General features: G+C 35.0%; 2 pseudogenes across 1 annotated transcript in view; one reads left to right on the forward strand and one right to left on the reverse strand.

Annotated features, from left to right (window-relative positions):
- The window catches only part of LOC147291707 (putative disease resistance RPP13-like protein 1 pseudogene), a 54,574-nt pseudogene that overhangs the window by 7,710 nt on the left and 23,242 nt on the right, over positions 1 to 23,622 (reverse strand). The gene's annotated exons all lie outside the window — the stretch shown is intronic.
- Positions 9,245 to 10,541, forward strand: LOC147291708 (putative glutathione S-transferase parC; annotated as a pseudogene).

Here is a 23,622-nt window from a genome sequence, read left to right on the forward strand (position 1 = left end):
TCTTCTTCCCCGTGTCTCCCTTCTCTCTCGAGTGATTTCGCACAGTCTGACCGTGACTAGGCCAACTCTGGCCAAGCCTAGCAGGCGTAGCACCACCAGCCACCAGCCCGTAGCTCCTCTCTCTCCCCTCAACCATCCCTCTCTTCCCTTTCCTCTCTCACACGACTCCCTCCATGTGCGCACCTCAGCCCAGCCAAGGCCGACCATTTCCCAGCGGCCCAAGGCCACCGGCGGGTCCCCTGGTGCCGGCCATCCCCCCACGAGTTATAGTTGGGGTCGGGAAGGTTGTGGTGAGGGTGGGGTCAGGAAGAGCTGGGCTGGGAGGGTTAGCCGGAGAAAGGGAAGAGAGAGAGAATGGGAGGTGGAGAGGGGTAAAAAAGGAAAAGATGAAGAAAAATTCATTTTTTTCAATTTAGATTTTAGATAGGGTTTGTTTTTTTAATGATTTTGGAGATGATAAATGCAGTTGAAATATCCCCTATAATTGAGTGTCTAAATTGAACTTTAGCCTTTTTTTTTTTTATAAAAATTAAATCAGAAAATAGACACTTACCCTTCCCTCCCCCTTGGCTCCACACCTTCTCTCCTCCCTAGGGCTGCCCATCGGTCGGATCGAATCGGTAAATGGCCCTACCGATTCGATTACCAAAAATTTCGGTAATCTAGTTTTGATGCCGATTTCCGAATCGATTTTTTCGGATTTCGGCATTTTTTGGATCCTTCAGATTTCGGTATATTTCGGTATTTTCGAAATACCCACACACAGAGGACATCAAAACCCATACACAACAGAGACCAAAACCCAGATCAAAATCCACCGGCTTTTCATGCCCGGGTCCCGGATCTCAGCGGCGTACCTCCCCCACGATGGCGCTGGCTTTGGGTGGTGGCCTTGGAGGAGCCGGTGGAGTTGCTCTTGTTGAAGCCGCCGCGCGCGAGCGAGGCCTTGGGGTTCCACACGCAGTAGGTGCCGGGCGAGAGGTTCTCGAGGTCGTCGGCCTCGGAGGAGGACGAGCACGACGATGCCGTTTCGCGCTCCTCTTCGATTATCAGCATTCTCAGCGGCAGACGACGTTGTTTCTGATTCGGTGTAGGCGTCGTGTCGGAGGAGTTGAAGAGAGGGTAGACGGGCCTGATCTGGCCGTTGTAGAAAATCTCGTCGGCGGAGATGGGCGAGGTGTTTGGGTCTCTGGCTTTGGGTGGTGGCGCCCGGCGCAAAGGAGAGAAGATAGGGTGAGAGAACAGAGAAAAAGAGAGAGTGAGGGTGAGGGTGACGGCTGGGAGAGAAAAATGAGGGAAAAAGTCTGAAAATGAAGCTTTTATACTCATTAAACCCTAAGTCACAAAATTACAAAACTGCCCTTCACTTCAAACGCCCATAACTCTCAATCCGTAACTCCGATGAATGTACGGTTCGAGTCTACGGACTCGTGAGTTCGAGACCTATCCAACGAGTCTAAGTTCGAAACCAAAAGCCCAATATAACAAAAAGTCAATTTTGGGTCAAACCTAATTTAAAACAAAAATTAAAATTAATCCAAAATCTTTTTATTTTTCGAATAAATTCCCCAAAATAAAATATTGTAAAAATACGGGATCTCACATTTTACTGTTTTGTTTAATGGGGTTTTGATTGGGGTTTGGGCAAATTGGGATTTGGTTGGGGTTTGGGAAAATTAAAAAAAAAAACTAGTTTATATATAATTATACATACATAAATAATGATAGGTATTAAGATATTAACATAAATAATAGGGTTTAGATTGAGGTTTGGAAAAATAAAATAAAAACATTAGGATTAGGGTATTAACAATTTAAGCTTATAAGTTATAACTTTATATAACTACTAACTCTAGTTTCATGGAAAAAAAAAAAAAAACTACTAACTAGTTTATAACTACTAAGACTATAATACTTTGTTATATGTTATATATGTTACATATATAATTATAGTATTATAAACTATATACTATAAATTATATAAACTATATACTATCAAATATATAAACTATAGTCTTATAGTATTATAAACTATATATTATAAATTATATAAAATATATACTATCAAATATATAAATTATAGTCTTATAGTATTATAAACTATATACTATTAAACTATAGTAACTACTAAGTACTAACTAATTTATTACTTTATAACTTTATATATAATTATATATATTATCAGGGCCCTTTCAATAAGGGATCCCTCATTTAGTATTAAATGAGGGATCACCCTGTGGGGCCCACAAGGGTCATTTTGTGTTGATCCGAACCGTCTATTTTTTACAACTCCATTGATAGATCATGCTTGCAAAAAACCAGCTGAATCGGAAATCGTTTACTAGTTTTATTAAACGGTCAAAGTTTAAAACAAATGAACGAACAACAAGTTCCTCTATGAACACCTAAACTTTGACTGCTTAATCAAACGAGTAAACGATTTTTGATTTGGCTGATTTTTTGCATACATTATCTATTAATGGAGATGTAAAAAATGGACAGTTCGAATCAACACAAAATGACTCGTGTGGGCCCCACAGGGTGATCCCTCATTTAACACTAAATGAGGGATCCCTTATTAAAAGGGCCCTGATATATTATATACATAAACAATGTTAGGTATATATAACATTATAGAGCAATTAATAAATAATAATAGACTTAGTGTATAGAGTTTAGTGTTTAGAAATTAGAATTGTATGCTTAATTGGGTTTTAAGTTTTAACTTTTAATTATAGTGTATAAGATATTTAATAGAGTTTAGTGTATTTTTTTGGCAAAGTTAGTGTATTTAACTTTCAAGTTTTAAGTTTATGATATAAGGTAAAATGTATAGACTATAGAGAATAAAATATATAAGGTTAAGTGTCTAAAACTATAAGTTATAACTAAAAGTGTAACGACCCGACCCAAATTTTCACTAGAAATTTAAATTTTTATTTAACTATGTTTTTAAGAGATTTTTTTAAGGTGTGGAATTGCATTTTAAAGATTATGAGATTTATTTGGAAAATAAAAAGGGTTTTGATTTAAATATTTATTTTTGTTTTAATTTAAGCTTGACCCAAAGTTGACTTTTAAAATAAATGGGTTTTCGACTTTGACTTTGGGTCCGTTAGATAGGTTTCGATCCCCCGAGTTCATAGACACGTAGCACGCTTCGATCCGAGTTACAGTTTGAAAGATATGAGCGTTTGAAGCGAGGGGCAATTTCGTAAAATGACGAATTGGGGTTTAAAAGTCAGATTTTCTAGAACCTTCTCTCTCTCTCTAGAACTTTCTCTCTCTTCTTTATATCTCTCTCTCCCCGCACCCTCTCTCTCCCTGTCTTCACTCCACCCTCGCACCCTCTCCTCTGCGCGCACCAGCCTCAGCCACCCCCACTCACCTCGCCGTCGACCACCAGGCGCCGACCTGGCCTCTGGCTCCGGCGAGCTTTCCCCCCAGGCGCCGACCACCTCCTCGGCCTCCTCTCTCCCCGAGTTCTCTCTCTCTTCTCTCTCCTCTGCGCGCGGCCAACCCAGCCAAACCAGCCACTTTCGGCGGCTGTTCCATCGACCCCGACCACCGGCGACCTCCCCCGTCGGCCGATCAGCTCGGCCCGACCCTCCTCCAGCCAGCCCAGCTCCCACACGCGCGAGAACGAGGCCAGAGGAAGCCCAGCCCGCCGCCACTGCTCGCTGGATTTCCGGCCAAATCTCAGCCCATTTCATCCGTATTTTTGGTGAGATTTCTTCCTCTTCCTTCCGGTTTTCATTTTTCCTAATTGATGTTGATTAATTTCGAGTACATAGGAATTGGAAATTTCTGGGTTTTGAAGCCATTTCGGGTTGTTCTTTAATTTTCGGACTAGAGGGCTGTTTTTGTCGTTTTAAATAATAAATTTTATTCCTAGGAACCCCAATTGTGGTTTAAGATTGAAGGATTGAGCGGGTTTGAGGAATTAGGCATTTCTTGGTTGAATTTGGAGTTAGGGCAGCCACTTTGGACGGCTCCTGCAGTGAGTCCGAACCCCCGCTGTCATTCGTAAATAAAGGAATAATTGTGGGCAATTGTGGAGTGAATTATTGATCTTGGTTATGACGTTTTTGGTTAGGCTGAGCCGGAGAGCTTCCGGAGTGTTTATGTAGGAGTTTTGGGTCTACGAGTGGAGGTTGGGAATCGTCGAGCTAGAATGGGAGTCGGGTGGGACGCTTAGGTTTTATACATACATCTACGTTTAAGTGTCTTGAGGCGGAACTAATTGTATTTCGGTAATTGTCTATTTTATAGGCGAGACGACTGCAGCCCGAAACGATTCGGCGGAGGAACGGAGCTAGGATTCTCACTGTGAGTGGACCTTTGTTTTCCTTAAATGATTTATGAAATTGGTGTTTTTATTTTGGTTAATTAAGTTTGATTTAGAAGTAATATATGTGAGTGAACTTTCGTTTTCCGAATTGTTTTGCACATCTTATAAATTAGTTCTACTATGCATAATATCTTGATTTGATTTGGGATTTGATCAATGGCGATGAATTTCAGTTTTCAAATACTTTCACGAGTGAGTTTAAAACATGATTTTACAGGTTGATTTTTCAGAGCTGTTGAATCTTGGAAAGGAAATTTGGTTCTTTATTTTACACACATGGTTTGTTTAATATTTTTGGTTTTATCGAAAAGTTTGGATTTGACTCATGAAGTTTAAATTTAATTTGAATATTACATTTTTGGGCCTATGGATTTAAATTCGTAAAAGGGTTTTCAATGATATTTCTCTCAGTGGGAAAAAGATTTATGTTTGGCTATGAACGATGGTTTTCAAACCACTCTTGCAGTACCCTCCAGATTATCAGATACATAGGTCTTTGGGACCCATCACGGCACACATATAGGCTTTGGGCCGTGTGTCGGGATGCTTTGCCCTTTGGGGGCTGCTCTGCGTGCACGTATGACCAGGATTGCCTGCACGTGCTGATTTATTCACACGTGTGTATGGCCATGATATTGCCTGCACGTGCTGATTTATTCACACGTGTGTATGACCAGGATTGCCTGCACGTGCTGATTTATTCACACGTGTGTATGGCCAGGATATTGCCTGCACGTGCTGATTTATTCACACGTGTGTATGGCCAGGATATTGCCTGCACGTGTTGGATTTCACTCCACGCGTGTGTATGGCCAGGATATTGCCTGCACGTGTTGGATTTCACTCCACGCGTGTGTATGGCCAGGATATTGCCTGCACGTGTTGGATTCACTCCACGCGTGTGTATGGCCAGGATATTGCCTGCCTGTGCGATGCAGAAATTCCGCACAGGTGTATGGCCAGGATTATTCAGGGTATATAGCATGGTGGAACATGAAATTTGTATTTTCAAGAGTTTAAATGTGGATTTTAAGAGAGAACTACGTTTCGAGTTTTATAATGATTTCGATTTTATTATTACTATGACTTTGTTTATTTAGATGAGTGGCTTTTGAGAAATGAGTTTTGATTTATCTTTGCTTTGACTCTCATTAGTTTTATAACTCTCTTAAAGTTTGGAAATGATTTTAAAATTGGGGGATTTCAAAGAGTGACGTGAGGTCTTTGAACTACATGTGGTTTTGAAGGATTTTCTGAAAAAGAAATTTACTTTTGTTTTTATTTCCATAAATTTGTCCACTCACTGAGCCTATCTCACCGTTTTCTTGTTTTGTCTAAAATTGTCCCCCAGGTAGTAGCTTTGGTGGAGGTCGAGCCAATCACGTCGAGGCGGTTACATCTCTATTCCTTCTCGGACCAGTAGGCGCCTTTTAATTTTTGTAAAAATTCTTTGTAATAGATTAGAGGCTCTGATAACCACTTTAAATTTTAAGTTGGATTCTCTGTGAAATTTGTTGGGTCCGAGACCCTTTTTGGTTGTGGTAGAGGTGGTTGCGGTTTAGAAGTGTTTTTAACAGGTATTGAAGTTTCTGGGTTAGTCCATTTTCAGGGGAGGTTCTGCCGAATTTTCGGTAGGATTTTCCTTGAATTTGGATTCCCGCAGGACCTCTCCGGGTTTCGGGGTGGAATCCGGGGGCGGTCTTGTCAAAAAGTCTAAAACTATATACTAATTAGTAATTTTATTATATAGGGTATAAGTATAACTAAAATTATATATTAAAACATTATTATATAAGTAGTTTATACTTTATACTATATACTATATAAATATATAAAGTTAGTAAAGTTATAAACTATATATTTATATAAACTATATGGTATTATAAACTACATACTATATAAACTATAAACTATATATACTAACCATATTAAATTATTAATGTAATAATATTACATATAAATATATATAACCATATACTAACCATATTAAATTATTAATGTAATAATATTACATATAAATATATATATAACTAAATTTCGGTAATTGTTTCGGATTTTTCGGTATATATTTCGATTTTTTCGGTAATAATCGATTCAGTTGCTTTCGGTCATAATTTTCGGTAATCGGTCGGTTTACCAACTTTTTTCGGTTTTTACCAAAACCAAACCAACTTTTTCGGTAATTTTTTGGTTTCGGATTTTCGATTTTCGGCTTGTTAAAATCGATTTACCAAACTAAAAAATTTCGGTCGGTAGTCGATCGGTTCGGTAAATACCAAACCAATGGGCAGCCCTACTCCTCCCTCACTATCTCCAGCTCTCTTAAGTCTAACACCATTTTCTTCTTTTCTTCTTCCTTGCTTGGCTTGTTCTTTTTTTCATTTTTTTTCTTCTTCCTACCATGTGACTTAGTCTCTAATGAAGTTCATCCCTATCCACAAGCCGCAAGGACCGGATGGCCCAAGTCAATACAAACTATATTGACTGGCTTCATTAGGTTGCACTTTATGTTATAATTTTATTCTCAAATTTGCATCAGGAAAAAGGAAAAAAAAAAAAAAACAAAGCAAGGAAGAAGAAAAGGGCAATAGATATGAGAATATTGGGTTTTTTTTTTTTCCTATCTAATAGGTGGATATTGTGTGTTTAACTTGTTTATGGTATTTGGTTTTAATATGATGATGTTCATAATTGCTCAAATAATATTTTTTTGAATTGGAGCATGTATCATGAATTAAGAATAATAAATGTAGAAAATTAGGATTAAATACTAAATCTTAATAATTTTTTGGTATAGCATGAAGACCATATAATATTTCAATTGAACTACTAAATTTAAATATAGTTTTTTAGATTGGATCACAAACGTATTGGCCCTTTGATTTGAGCCTTTTCCATTTGACATTTTTGTCCTTTGCCCTACATATGAATATATGATGGATGTTAGTTAAAATTTATAAGGTTTTGACAAAATTGCCCTTGAGGCTTTTATATTATCTTGAAAATTTGTTAATGTAGTCTCAATTTCACATTTAGTTGTGACTGTACGACACTCACAACTTCAAATTTAGTTGTGACTGAACGACAGTCACATCTAAGTTGTGAGACAGTCACAATTAAGTTGTGACTTAATTGAATTTGTTTTAGAGAAATTATATTTTAATATAGTATAAATAGAGGTCAAAACAATATTTTTACTCAAAATAATACATAATATAGTGGTGTGAGTTGTCTCTTTCAATTTACCAAGACAGTCACAGTTAAGTTGTGACTGAATTGATTTTTTTTTAAATACAATATAGTATAAATTAATGTAATATTTGTGATGTAATATTATTTTTATTTTTTTTATTGTAGTGGCATGTGATGTAATATTTGTAAATTATAATATCTTTTATTTTATTTATTTGTTTGACTTTTCAATTAGTACCTAATCTAAAATGTTATTTAATTTTGATACATAAACTAACAAATTATTAAAATTTAGTAGTTAAAATCAATGGACCTTAATAAATGCCATAAATTATGAATTTTCAATTTATTTCTATTTTTTTTATCTTGAAAGGCAATTGTGAATTGCTGACTTGAAAATAAATGGGTTTTTTATCCAATATCAAAAGCAATGGGCCGCACCTACTTTGTATTACCATCCAACGGCCGTGGTTCTTAGACTTGAGATATGCGCCAGGTAGAGCTTAATTTGCTTGTTCAAACCATAACCGTTGGATATATTCCTTTTGACCAGATGATTTCCATGAGTGGGATAGCTAGCCATAGTAGTGCAGCGGTATGCATGTTGTGGCATTTCAATCCTTAAAGCCCTTTCAGACAAAAAAAAAGTGCTACAACATACAATCCAACCTTTAGCAATTGAGCCTCTGCCCAAACTGCAACTATTACTATAATTAAAGTCACACCATATATATAAATATATGCATAACTCTAAAATATACTTTGGCTAAACAAATATATATATATAGAGGAAATTACAGATTTAGTCTACTTATTTTATACTTAGTTCAATTTTGGTCCACAATCTTTTTTAAGTTCTGTTTTGGTCCACTAATTGTTCCACTTGTTCAATAAAGGTCCAGATTTGTTTTCTCAAATTTAGCCTGCCTTTTACCCTATCAAATCTCACCCAAATTCAGTAAACATATACTTGTTTAAAAGCTATGCATCTCTTCTTTACAACCATGTAAAGATCATTCAAATTAGAGTTCTAAAAATCAAGATAATTGACCCCAAAGTAGGGTACCCGAAACTGCCAATTTTTCAAATTTTACCCAATATCAATTATCTTAGATTCTAATACTCCAAATTGGTTTCTATGACTAAGAAATGATGAAATATAACTTATACTTCAATTATAATTGAAGAAAACACAACCCAAAGGATTTAAAGTCACAAATCTGGACCTTTATTAAACAAGTGAAACAATTAGTGGACCAAAACAGAACTTAAAAAAAATCGTGGACCAAAATTGAACTAAGTGTAAAATAAGTGGACCAAATCTGTAATTTCCTTATATATATATATATAGCATACACATTAATTTCTTGTTTCCATGTCTAAATTACTAAACCTCCCCTATGAGCCGGCTGGTATATATATACTCTGTACTCTAAGACAAAGCCTTAGTTGTCCAAAGTGTTCCAACTACACAACCCTAGTGAACATATATTAAATAATGAAAATCACAAGAGTGTAGCCTCTCTTCGAAGGGCAAAACTAAGACCCCATATGCATTACAAACATCGAAAATTACATCTCCTATGAATCACATTTTCTATAAATTTCCAAATCCATAACTCATTTTGATACAACAAGTTATAGAAGAGATCACAAAGAGAGAAGTGATACATAATCATATAGCTAAAAGATGTCAAAGGGAAAGGTTGTCTTTTGGACTGCTGGGTCAGCCCATTTTGCATGAGGGTCAAAATTGCGTTGGAGGAGAAGGGCATTGAACATGAAGACAGAGCAGAGGACTTGCTTGGGGGTAAGAGTGAATTGCTGCTGACATCAAACCCAATTTATGCAAAGGTGCCAGTGCTGCTGCACAATGAAAAACCACTCTGTGAGTCCACAATCATAGTTGGTTACATTGATGAAACCTGGTCTTCCCCACCACTCCTCCCACCTTGTCCTTATGCTCGAGCTCAAGCCAGGTTCTGGGCCGACTTCATTGACAAAAAGGTTGGTTATTTATTTTTTATAATTAATAATATATGCTATACATGTATGTAGGCACATATATGTAAGAAATTAATATGAATTCTTATACTTTTGTGGTCACGATCAATTTGATTTAGCTTTTAATTTTCTGAAATTTCTACAGTCTCGCATTTGTGTAATTCAATTATATATAATATAACTCGTTCTTATCAAATAGTCTAACATGTAATATAATTAAATAGACTATTGATGAGGTGAATTGTTTCTGGAAAACTTTTTGAAAAAAGTTAACAATTTCAACTCTTAATTTGGGCATTTTTGAACCAATTGTTTCACATATAAATTATATACATTCAACCAACTCAACTTCAATCTCGACATTCTCAACTCTAAATTGTTATATACATTCAACGATTTCGACCATCTCCTTGGCCAACTTGACTTGTTGGGTAGTTCTATTATTTTGCTGCCTGAAAGGGTTAAAATTTATTAACTTTTCAAAATATGATTCAAATGGTTAGAACCTCATTAAAGTGTGTCATTTTATGAAGTTTTATCATTTTCAGTTTCACAATATATCATGTAAGATATATGGTAATAAATGATTACCCTCATAACATTATGTGTCTGCATGCATGTCTGACTCTCATGGTGTGCATGAAGGTTTTCGATGCCGGAAGCAATATATGGAAGAGCAAAGGAGAAGAGATAGCTAGAGGTGGCCAAGAAGGACTTCATAGAGATTATAAAGCAGCTAGAGGGTGCTCTGGGAGACAAGGATTTCTTTGGGGGAGATGCCTTTGGTTTCGTTGACATCATAGCCATCCCTCTAACCTGTTGGTTTCCTGCCTATGAGAAATTTGGGAACTTTAAGGTTGCAGATCACTGCCCAAAATTCTCAGCTTGGATTAAGAGGTGCATGGAGAGAAAGACAGTAGCCAAAATCATTCCAGACTCAGAAAAGGTTTATGAATTTGTCATCATGTTCAGAAAAATGCTAGGCATTGAATAGTGATCGAAGAGTTGATTTATGGTATGAATTCATATGACTTACAAAAAATCTAATTAAGGGTTCTCAAATCAATACTTTAGTATAGAAAAAAGAACTCATCAAAATCTAAAAGTTAATTAAAAATGTATTTGTATGTCATACAAGTTTGTACCATAAAATTTTCAGTGATAAAAATGCTTATAGCATTAGGTAGTACATCAATCGTGTACTTGGTCTCTTCTCTTCCAGTACATTTTGGTCTTATGAAGGTCCTTAGGTCCTGCTTCTGTCACTCCCTGCATATGGGAAAAAGAATAAGGAACAATAAGAATTTGTCCTTGATCTTCATTTGCTCTTTTAATGTAGTTTTTTGTTTTTTGGTTTGAGCTCTTCTATTGTACTTGATAAAATAGAAATAAGATCGAAAATATGAGTCTTCTTAGGGGTACGTCCTTTTCATGACTTTGCGTTCTAGCTCATTAATAAATGTTATTAATTTGTGACAAATTAATGATATTGTAATTTTTGGTCACTCTATATGAATGTTTATACTAAGCAATCACTCTCATCAATGTTGGGTGACATATATCTCAAGTTAATTCAAATAATCCCTCTCCCAGTAAATGAAAATGAATAAATAAACATAACAACTATCATATTTACAATAATGCATGTTACCACTTTACCATTGCCTCCTTCAACTCAATTGGGACAAGGTAATAAAATTAATTCATTTAAAAGATACAAAATTACTATTGTGCCACAATTTCTCAACTCACTTTCGACTACTTCTTTGTTTTTTCTTTTGTTTTTTTTTTTGTTGGCCAGGGACTACTTCTTGTGTTCAGTAGATGATATATGGTTAAAATAGCGTGACTATAAAGGCTTTGTGGATATATAAAAATGTGCATGCTTTTGTTAGACATGAGTCTTGAGTACTTTGTGAGCGTATTAATGTTTTTGGTGTGATGAGACTAGCTGCTTCATCTCCTCCACCTTCTCCAGTTTCTCTCAACTTTACCTCCTCCCAATGATTTGTTGCATTAGCGGCTTGGTCATCCTTTTAGTGCTCGTCTAAAATTTTTATCTAAACAATTTCCTGCAATTTCTTTAATTTGATTCCAATAAATTTTGTAATACTTGTCCTTTTGCTCGACAAACCAGATTAACATTTAAGTTCTATTTCTAGTACTCATCCTCTTGAACTCTATTGTGACATATGGGTTCCCATAGGTTGCCACCCATTCGAGAGTTCGCTGTTTTTTAACGATTATTGATAACGTACTTCACACGTTGCACATGGGTGTTATGGCTAAAAATGCTTCCCACCACGTGTCAAGCCGGGATTCGTTAAGCTCATAGCATACGCAAATCTGGATGCAAGTGTACTGAAAATAAAGGGTGTGCCACCAAGTAGTGTTGCAACCAAAAGCGTTTTTACTAATTTGAAAGCGCTTTTGTCAATTCTAAAAGCAGTGCCAAACGGTTCCTAAATGAGATATAAAAATAAAAGAAAGATAATGAAAATTGACTTCTAACTAAACGATCGCGCTGGATTCTTTTCACTACCTGGGCATTCCAGGACTTTAAAGTGTTATTAATACTTGATGAGTGTTTGTTGACGCTTTGATGCTTGCTTAAGAAGTGTCCATAGTGTGTGCAATAAAGTGTATGATTAATCAAACTTGAATGAATAAGAAATTAAGAGAAAACTGAAGAAACTCTGGATCTAGCCGATCAAGGAATTGTGAACTTCTTCAAAAATGTAGCCAAGTTTGAGCGAGTAATCCACACATAAACTAAAAATGGAAACAAAAAGATGCAATAAATGTAAATGATTCAATTCAAATCTCCGCTTTAATTGATGTTCAAATATCAGGAGAGATATACATTCAATGAAGGAAATTAAAGCCAAACTAAGAAATAAATGCTAATAAAAGCAAACTCGGACCAATTAAATACACAAAATTGGATCAGAGAGACCACCATTCTTAATATATAACTAAAAATTAAATGAAGAATAAACTCTGAAAAGTTCGAGAAGCAGACAAAATGAAGTAATGAGTCAGGCCATTGTCAGGAATATGCGAATTGCAGAGAGTTTTTGTGTGTGTGTGTTGTGAGAGAGCCCTTTCTTTGGCCGTATCTTTTCTATTTATACTTGAATGGGCTCTGAAAACCCTAAACAAAGTGCACTTGGATCACCCCACGTGTAGGGTACTGAGCAAGCTTGGGCCTTTGTACTTATCCTTCCATGACAGCTGTCATCCAGTACTTGTCAGCTTTCGAAGACACGTGTCTTCATATGCTTAGTCCTTTATTAATCTTCTCGGCTTGATGTAGCTAAGAAGAAGTTTTGTTCGCCAGGATTATTCAAGCTTACTAAAGACTTGGGCCTTGGGGATTTGGGCCTTGAATCTGGGCTTCAGACTTTGGCCTACTAACTCTTTTGGGCTCAAATGACCTCTTCATTTGAAATTCATAGTACAAACAATGAGTTTATTTGATAGTTTTAAATCTGAAACTGCAGGCTTACTCAAATCTTTTTTTGCTTTTGTTGAAACCCAATTCGATCCAAATATTAAAAAGATTCGTGTTGATAACGGTGGGGAGTCTTTTAAGCATGGACTTTGATTATATAGCAATTGCCTTGGTAATGCGAACCTGGTAAACGAACAAATAGGTGGTCTTTCCAGAAATGGTAAACAAAAGTTGCAGTAAGTTCCACACTGTTAAGCATGAACTTTGATTATATAGCTTGATCATGTGCATTGACTTGGGCTATTAGCTAGTTTTAGATGACTAGAAGGTATTTTATATGGTGGTTGTGCTTGTGCTAGGAAGCTTATTGGTCTAATTTTCAATTACTTTATGTCTTTTCTTGTTTAATGAACACTTAAGGGTATTTTAGATATAACATTATTTTGTACCCCATTTTAGAGTATGCCCAGTATGTAAATAAATGTGTGTGGGGGTTTTTTTTTTCCACGTGAGATAATAGCTTAGACATGAATTTGTGGATATTTACAAAAGATGTCATTGCTCCAATTTGAGCATGCAATATTTAAATATCCATAATTTGAGGCATTTATTACTCCTAATTTTGAATATTTTAATTGATGAAATTTCATGATTCATGCATCCAATTCAAAACAAAACATTGTTATCAATTATGAACATCAACATATAAACACTCAAATACAAAAAAATTAAACACCCAATATACATATAATATAGATAAAAAAAAAAAAAGGAACGCAGTAAGCCTCCACTTTGGGTAAAAAAAATGAGAGAAATATCTAATAAAAATATAACAAATCCAACACAATACAAGCACTAAAATATATAAATACAAACACCAATACCTTGGACTCAGGTATATAAAACAAAAGAAGAAAAATAAGAAGATACCTATCGCTCAGGTCAAGAAAAATGTATAATTACCAACTTCCTTTTGAGGTATATACACCAATGGTTTCATCACCTCTTACTTAGGTAGAAAAATGTGGAAGAAAAACAAGAACCACAATCATGGAGGGCTTGGTGTTAAAAAAAAAAAAATCGAAGAAAAAGATGAGATGAAGAAGAAGAAGAAGATCGAAGATTGATGATGAAGAAGGATAAAAGATGAAGAAAAATCAAATAAGAAGAAAATAAAAAAAGAAAAAGAAGATCAAAGAAACCACAAATACAACCTAAGCAAAATAACACGTTACTTACTTGTAAGTAAGGATAAAAGGAAACTTGAAAAACACTGCAAAAAATGTCGTGTAATTTTGGTGGTTATCAAATTGGAATTAATTTTTGAGAATTAAATTCATTGGAGTGAATTTTCTTTAATTTTTCTGGAGATCAATTTGTTGTTTTGAGGTTACAGGAAATTAGGATTAATTACTACGAGTTCATAGGAATTTTTGGGGAATTATATAGAGTCCCGAGCTATTTTTAGTGATTTTATGAAGTTTGGAGAAAATAGAAAAATAGAAAAAGAAAATAACTAAATTGGTTTGCTGACTGGACTGACACGCAACGCGTTTGGTACCGCTCCCACTGATGCAGTGGGTGAGAGGTAGATGAGCTCACGTGAGCTTCTGTGAGCGCGTTTCACTAGATCGGATCACGCGTTTTAATCTGGAGCGTCGAAGCTCATTAAACCCGGACGATCTAGACTATCTGTTCCTTTAAATGTCGGACACTATTCATCCGGGTTAATTTGACCCGCGTGTTTTGTCAACCGGGTCAGCCCACCCGTTTCGTCTCTCATTGTGTGCGACCAGTGGGTTTTTCTCCAACCCAATTCGATTTTCAGCCTTCTTTTGAGCATTTCTAATGCAATTTGTGGCACATTGAAGATTTACAACTTCTTCCAACCCTCTAATGCCTATAAATAGAGACCTTTGTCCCTCATTTTCTCTTGCACCACCAAGTGAAGTTAGAGTTGCTCACTCTTTGTTTATTTAGGAGTCTCTCTAAGAAGAGGCATACCAAAGGAGAATAAACTTCTCATAATTTAAAGTTTTGGGAGTGCAAGGAGGAGACCCTAGGAGTGGAGTCTAGCTTTGGAGGTCTACAACCGGGTAAGTATTTTAATATTTCTGTTTTATTTATTTATTTTTAGGCTTTAATTTTAGAATGCATGCTTAGATTAATTAAGTAGGATTTATTTATTAATTAAGCATATCTAGCCTTATCTTTGGAGACTTATTTGTTTAATTAAAGGTGATTAGTATGCTAGGATAGCAAGTTTCTATTGCAGAAATTATGTTGGATTAATCTAAATTATTTTGAGGAATTACTTTGAGTAAAAGCAAATAATCAATTGGTTTGACTTTAAAAAAAAAACTTGAAACTTGTGAACCCTTAAGAAAATTCTAAAGAGTAGAATTTAGTCCACCTAGGACTAGAAACTAGCGACGTGTGACTAAAGGAAAAGTCATACCGTCTTCCCTTATTGTTAATCATCTTTAACTTAGAGTTTGTTTTCTCTTGTCGATTGTGTTTCTATCGTATTACCTAGTTGCCGAGTTATTAAAAGGTTAAGGGTTGCCGTACGTATTGTCTAATTACGAAGAATTTGCCAAGATAGGACCGTGCGAAAACGTGGAAGTCTTGTGGAAGAGAATATTTGAAGAGCATTTGATTCTAGGTAGGGGGATTTATCCTACATTCCTGACTATGGACTTTGTGTGTGTATGTGTAGTTTTTAAACTGTTATAACATGCTATTATTATTGTGTTTTGGTCTGAGAGTTTGGGTAGCGTAGTACGTGACCTTGGGTTCAAATCCCTAAACCTTCTAAAAGAATTGATATGTATATTATGGTGAGTCTAGCCAGGCTAACACATGGCTATGTGTGCTTGTGCGAAACGGGACCCATGATTGATCAGGTGGTAGTAAATACGGTTTCTCAATTGCGAGTTCTTATTTCTGTTTACTAGAACACACTAGCTATGGATGCTATTTTCTTTTATTATAGTTGGCTGTAGTTGTACCTAATGTATATATATTGACCATTTGAGTTATTATTATTTATGGGTTTTTATGCATATTTACCATATACTGCTGCAACTGAGTAATTAAATCGATTTTGTGGAAATGTTTTGGGATTTTGGAAATCAATCTTTCACAGGGAAATTTTTTAAAGGTTTTTCAAACCTAGCAGGGTCTCCTGAGGGACGCCTGAGGGAAGTTATAATCGTATGTGATGCTTACCTTTTACTTTCTTTGTTTTGTTTCCTTTTCCATTGCTTATGGAAATTTGCCTCTTGAAAGAGATCTTGACTGAAAGGGTGCGTAGCTTGGATTCTCTTGTCGAGTGTCTCAAGGTCTCTATTGTCATGTCTTTTGTTATCTCAGTGGTTCTTACTTTCCCACGTGTGTTTTATGTTGAGAATCCCTTTTGAACAATAATAATTTGGTTTAATCATTTTGTAAACTTTTGTGGGTTTTACTTATTTTGGTAATTCCCTTCTGGGGTATTGATTTAATTATTCCACTTTAGCGAGTTGGTTAATCTATATTTTGATTACTATTATTTTTTATCTTATTATTTCCTTAAAGATCATGTTGTATAAAGAGTACTCTGATCTAACCCGATCCATTTAAATTAAAAAGGCTCAACCCTTCCTGAGAGTCTTGGGGGACTAACGCCGGTTTGTTTGGCATTAATCTCTCGGGATACTCAGAGAGGGTGCCTCTGTCGCATGCCCAGGGTTTGAGGTATGACAATTGTCACTGCCGGACAGTAACAATAGGTGATTCTTACTATTGAATAGTAGCAATAAATGTTACTATTTGATAGTAACAATTAAATTTACTATTAAAACGCAAAAGATTATGAATGTCTCATCTTGATTTTTTGTTGGTTATTATTTAACATATTTATGGAATGAAAAATACCTAAATTATGATTTTTTTTTTTTGGGTAGTTTGTGTACCAATTGGCACTGAAATGAAGAAAAAAAAAATTGAAGAAGGAAAAAAAGTGGCATTTTTAAAAAACATTGTAGTTCGCTATAGTAACATCGTTACTGCAGCACCGATTTTTTAAAAGTGGGCCACTACAGTGAAATACTGTAGCGGGTGGGCTGTATGAATAGTAGATTTTTAAAAAGTGGACTGCTACAGTATTTCATAGTGGGTGGGTTGTATGAACAGTAGCTTTTTAAAAATAGACTTTAAAAAAAAACCCTAAAAAATTGTAAATGATTTTAAAGTTCATTTTACAGCCTTTAATGATAAATAAATCCACATAAAATATTGCAATGACAAATAGGTCCAATTTTTGACAAATAAGCCCACTTAATAACTTTTTCTGTGTTTTTTGTGCCGAGCACTTGGCATATGTTTTTTTTAGATTAGGCAAATTGCTGCTGTCAAACAGTGACAATTATTAACACGGGTGAATTAGTAACAGTTATTTTTACATTATAATACAAGTGGATGTGACTCCACAAGCTTGAATTGTGTGTTTTATACTGCTTTCATTAGTTTTTGACATGTTTATATAAGAAAAGATATAGGTATATCTATAAGTATTATTTTTATGCTACTCAAATAGCTACTGTTGCACAGTGGCAATTGCCGAGCACTCTATGAAAGGTGTCGAGCACTCGGTAGATTTTATGTCGTGCACATTTCATTGAAGTGGATTGGGCTGGGAGCGCACTATAGTGCGTGGGTGTAAATGTGTAATAACCTAGATTTTTGTAAAATAAAAATTGTTCAATTAATTATATCAATTACAATTATCGTTATGTTTATATTTATATTATGTATACATATTTAGTTAAAAAAAAAAAATGAATGAAGTGGCTGGACGTGATAGGTTTAGAATCTAGCTTTCCTTCATTAGGAGGAAAGCTTGTAATTGGTGTTGAAGGGTGGCTGGGCGGTGCAGAAAGTGAGTGTGTGTGATATTATAAGGCTGGGATTTTTAAACAAAAGTTAGAGCAGCTCAACTTAGACTAAACCGAAAACATAGAGAAAAAGAAGAGAGAGAGAGAGAGAGAAGGTAAATTAAGATGGATTTTCCATTAACCCTCTGTTTTCTTTAGAATTTAATTTGAGGTTGATTAATTTTCTGGTTTTGGTGAGGTTCACATGGAGGTTAGAGAAGTTTATAGGATCACAAACACATAGGAATTGAAGGAGAAATGAAGGAGGTTTCGTGTTGGGGTATAGTGATCAATTTTCAGATTTTGGGTTTATGAATTTTAATTTATTGGGTTGTGTTTTCTTTGATTTTAATTGACAAATAAGTTATATTTTATCATTTCTTAGTCATTGGAACTTATTGGGGTGTTAGAATCGAAGGAAATTGAAGTTGGTTTGAAATTGAAAAATCTGAAATCTTTCTGGAAAAATAGTTACAATAATAGTACGAAGTTTATTTCTATTTATCATATTTTTTCCTCCGTCACATTTTGATTATAGTAGTTAATTTTATAATTAGAGGGTGATTCACACCTTAATATGAGATTTACTCTTAATCCTAGATTGGGGTGTGACAATGGACTGAGTTATCAACCTTATTTTTCAACTGGACTTAAAAAAAAAAAAAAAACCCCTTTAAAAAATTAGTAGGTCATTTGTAAAACCAATTATTTTCGAAATAATGGAGACAATTTCTTTTTGTGAACACAATATAAAAAATTTAATAAATTGATAGTAGTGTCAATTCTACCAACATAATTTAAAATTTTACAATCGAAAGTTTTCATATCCGATAGTAAATTAATTGACTGTAATTATTTTGATGCATGGATCAAACCTTCATATGCCAATGGTTAATTATTTGAATTTTGTATGGTGTTTTTTTTTTTTTTTGAAAGGTCTTGTGATGAATATCTGGAAGGGAATTATCAATTACACAATCACTGCAGAGGGTTTTGATTAATTCTACACTAGCTACAAACTCAATCATAAGATTAACTTAAACTTCGACCCTTGGAGCCAGGCAGCAAGGGAGTTAAAATCCATTGTGAATCCCCTAGGGCTGGCATGGATTGCCTGCCTTTGATCGGCCCAATGGATTAGTTTGGTACGCGAAAGCTGACCCAGGATACCCTCGGTTACCAAAAAATACAAACTTAAAACAATGATGACTATTTGTCAACAATGCAATATGAATTATTTAACGGTTTTCAACTAAAAAGCCCATAATCTATACTTTACCCCTTCAAAAATCACCATACGGTGGATTTTCACGCTTAAAAACAAAAAAATGTGTCAAGCGCTCAATACTGCACTACAGTAGCACTTATTTGCAGTGCAGTTACACTTACACAATTTTTAAAAAAAAATCAAAATTCTAAATCTTAACTTTATAAATCTCCTAAAACATAGTAACATACTAAATCATGCCTAAATACACTCAAATAAGACCCAACAAAAAAATGATAAAAAAACATGTAAAAAATAGGGAAAAAAAAAATTTGCACTGCAGTACCGAGAGCTTAACACTGTTTTGTTAAAACACATACGCGCGTTTGTCAACGTAGTTTTAGAGCTTTTGAATTAAAAAAAAAATATATATGCTAACTTTTATATCTTCCTAAAAGTTTTTACAATGGTTTACTAATTATTAACATGCCACATTAATTAAATGAAAGAATCGCTTTAGCAACATAATGATCCAACAAACCGGCACCCACCAAGAAACAACAGGAAACAACCGAACCGTTGGATTTGCCATCGACGGAGGCGGTTCTCTACCGAACTGACCCATGTCGGTGGAGGTTTGGAAATCCCAAACCTTCGGCACACCAATACCGAGCGACATGCTTCATCTTCTTCTTCTTCAGCTGATGCTTCTTCTTCTTCTTCTCCTGTTGCTGGCTGCTACTGCTTATTCTTCTCCTGCTACTACTGCTTCTTGCTCTTGTATTCTTCTTCATATCTTCTTCTATACTTCTTCTTCCGCGAAGGTGGATGACTGGACAGTAAGCTCGGGCTTGGCAGCGGCGAAGCTCCGGGGAGTGGTTGCGACAGTGACTGGGTGAGTCGCATCATCTTCTTCTCGATCTGTCTATGTATGCATCTCTCTCTTCTCTCTCAAACCTCTATTCTGACTCTGACCGCCTCCAAAGTTTATTGACCGCCTTCGACACAGTCGAAAACAGACCACCGTTGGATCAAATGCGATTGGCAGGTTGGTATTCCGCCTGGCCTCGGTCGGTTGACGGTTGAGAGCTCTCGGTTCGGTAACCGATCGAATGCCACCCCTTATTAATCGTCATTTCGTTTAACATGATATTCTACTATATTTTATTACATTCGTTTAGCTAGCCACTTTCATGAAATACAGTTGCAGTATGACATTAGTGTTAGGCGACCAGGTCTACAATTGTTGTGAACATCAAGTTCATTCAATATAAGAAATAGATTTATGTTTGAGGGTTCAAGTAAGATTCTCAAATACAATCAGGACTTAAATTTAAAAAAAAAAAATCTAAAATAAGCTTTAAAATTGTATTTCACATAAAATTACCCCAAAGTTTGATATGAAGCTCCAACTTATTAGGCTGCATGCCAACAAAGATTCTAAATTCTTCAAATGAGTGAGTACAACTACTGTCAATCAAAAATAGAAAAACAAAGAGAAGAACTATTTAGAAAGTAACATAGAGAATAAATTTAGCAAAGATATAGAAAGTAGAAAATTAGCAAAGTACAAAGGGAAAAGTAAGGACAACAATGTGCAAAGGAAAACAAATGACAACGTGAAAACACAGATTGTAGAAACATACAGCAACTTGTAGTTGGTAGATAAAGGTGTTGGTCAAAGTTAATTTATTTGATTTTTGTTTTATTTTTTTAGGACAGGTTGCTGACAGTGGTACAATTGTACCACAAAGGCTTCAAGTTTGGCTTAAAATCTATATAAATAAAGTGAGAAGGGGGAGTAGAATGGTTAAATTTGTGAATTTCAAAAATACCCTTGATTTAATAAAAAATAAAAATAAAAAACAAAACGCGTTCTATTTGTTGCAAGCAAGGAGTGAAATTTCGAAAATTTCGGCGAAATTTTCGTTTTTTAGGGATCCCGAAATTTTATCACACTACCTTTAATTTTCGGTAATTTTTCGGCGAAATTTCAAAAATTTCGCCGAAATTTCGCTTAAATTTCGGCCAAAATTTCGAAGCTGCCACAAATGTATTTTTGTAAATTTTCGGCGAAATTTCACCTAAATTTCGGCGAAATTTGGCGAAATTTCACCCAAATTTCGGCGCAATTTGGCGAAATTTCGAATCCATGATAAAATCATAAAACACAGACAAAAAGAGAAGGTGACCGACCTTGGAGGTGCCCCGGAAGTGAGTCCAAGAGCCCCAAGCAGAGGGATAGGCTTCGCCGATGTTGTATGGAAGATTTTTGGGTCCAGTCCCAGATCCACCCACAACTCCTTTCAAGTATCTGAGCATCGCTATGTAGGGTCCAAGAGTATCCATCAGTTAGATCCTATGCTATACCATGCTATCACACTCTTTTCCTCTGATTCGCCGGTCCTCTTCCTGTGTCTTCCAGACTTCCAGTCCTCCTCCTCCTCTTGTCTTGTTTAAGACTTTAAGTTGCTTTTTTTATTTTTCATTTTTTTTCCAAATCCCGATCGGAATGGATTGGATTGTGTCTTGGACTTGGGCTTCCTTGATCCGGAACCAATATAGTTTAGTTATGGACTTATGGATTGTAGACTGACTTTTACTGTAGAATGCAACTTTAAAATTTTAAATCATGTTATAACTAACAGCACTTTGTAGCCATTATTATTAGATTAATTAATTAATTATTAGATTAGTTAGCCTAGTTTGCTGCTTTGCCAAATTTGATTTGGCATATAATATTAATTACTGCTACGGCATTTTTAACATTTCCCAACCCTCCCCAACATTACTGCTACGACAATTTCTTTTTTTTTTTTTTTTTTTTTTATAAAAACTATAATATGGGTTTAGTAATTTGATATAAGTTTATAAACTAAATAACACTATGGAGTATTTAAGTTTATAATTTTATATAAGTTTGTAAGTATATAAGTTTAATATAATTTAGGGTTTAGGGAGTGGTTTATTGTTGATGGTTTATGGTTTAGAAGGTAGGGTTAAGTAAATTTAATAATATACGGTATAGGGTATATAGAGAGAATAGCCTTATAGGGTATATAGAGGGTATAGCCTTACATGGTATAGGGTATATGGAGGGTTATAGCCTTACATGATATATGGTATATAGAGGGTATATAGTTTAGGGTTTAGGGTATGAGGTGTTATTTATATAATTATTAATCAGTGACTCATTTTTCTAATAGTATTTGCATCCAGCGCGTATTATATTTACCTTATATCACATGAAACTTACTATATAATTTGGTTTCTTCAATATTTTTTATCTATGTAGTAAATAATATGTTAAATAAACATATGGTCAAGTTTCATTCAAAATTTCCGTATTTTGATAGTAATTTCCGTCGTTTTTGTCTAATTTTATCGAAATCGAAATTTTAATCGAAATTTCCTCGAAAATTTCCGTCGAAATTTCCATCGAAAATTTCCGTCGAAATTTCCATCGAAAATTTCCTCGAAATCGAAATTACACTCCTTGGTTGCAAGTGTTTCTTCTTGCTGGTGACAATCGTTTACATGTTTTGATTACCTTTTTTTTTTTTTAATTTTATGTAGGAGATTTGATTTTGGGTAGAATCAAATTTTTGGGGTGTTTGCGTCACAGGTGAGAAATGTGTTATTTCTTTTGGCATTAAGGAACTGAAAAATCATTTGTATTGTTTATCTTTTTTAATTTTCTTTTGTCAATTTTATTGTCTTCATTTTTTACTGCCAGATTTCACATCTTAATTGTTCTCAACGGTATAAAAAGAACGTGGGTTCAGCCACAGTCCATAACTACTCTAAGGTTATTCTTTCATTTTGCAGTTTTTGTTTAACTATGTTTAAGTAACCCTCACATGTAAATGATGAACTTTTACCATAACAATAAATGGCAAGATAACCGTTCTTCTACCTGGAGGAACCTTAGCTTAAGTCTTGCAGATAAGGTGCTCTATATTTGGTGTAAGAAAGCCAAGCAACCAACCAACAACACATGACTCTGTTTTCTCTTACTCACATTTTCAGGTTTTCAAATTTTCTTCATTCTTTAGCATAAACGAATAAACTTTGTCATATGATAGCTCCAAGCCATATCAGGCATTCTTTCGGTAGATGCATTAATTCTTTTCCAAGGACCAATAAACTGAGGAACAAATCCTTTTTCAGACTACTGCATGTTTTACAGTTTTCTGAGGATAAAGGCATCAAACTTTGGGTGGACATAATGAGGGAGAAATAAATCATATTTGTTATAACAGTTTATTTGAATAAAAAACCAGAACTCTGTTACATGATTACTTTATGAAACCATTACTCTGTATTGATACTGTTTACTTTTTGTTGCTTTTGGATTCAATGCTAGAAAGTTGGTAAGTCCACTATTGAGCAGTGCAAATTGTAAAAGGCTTTTCTTTCAGAAACAAGGTCAAGTCTGTTGTTCATTGAGGCTGCAAATGATTTGGTTCCGTTCATGGAATCCTAGCTTAAGAAGAAC

This window comes from Dryas octopetala, chromosome 3 (assembly GCF_963921425.1).
Source record: "Dryas octopetala chromosome 3, drDryOcto1.1, whole genome shotgun sequence".
Taxonomy (NCBI): domain Eukaryota; kingdom Viridiplantae; phylum Streptophyta; class Magnoliopsida; order Rosales; family Rosaceae; genus Dryas; species Dryas octopetala.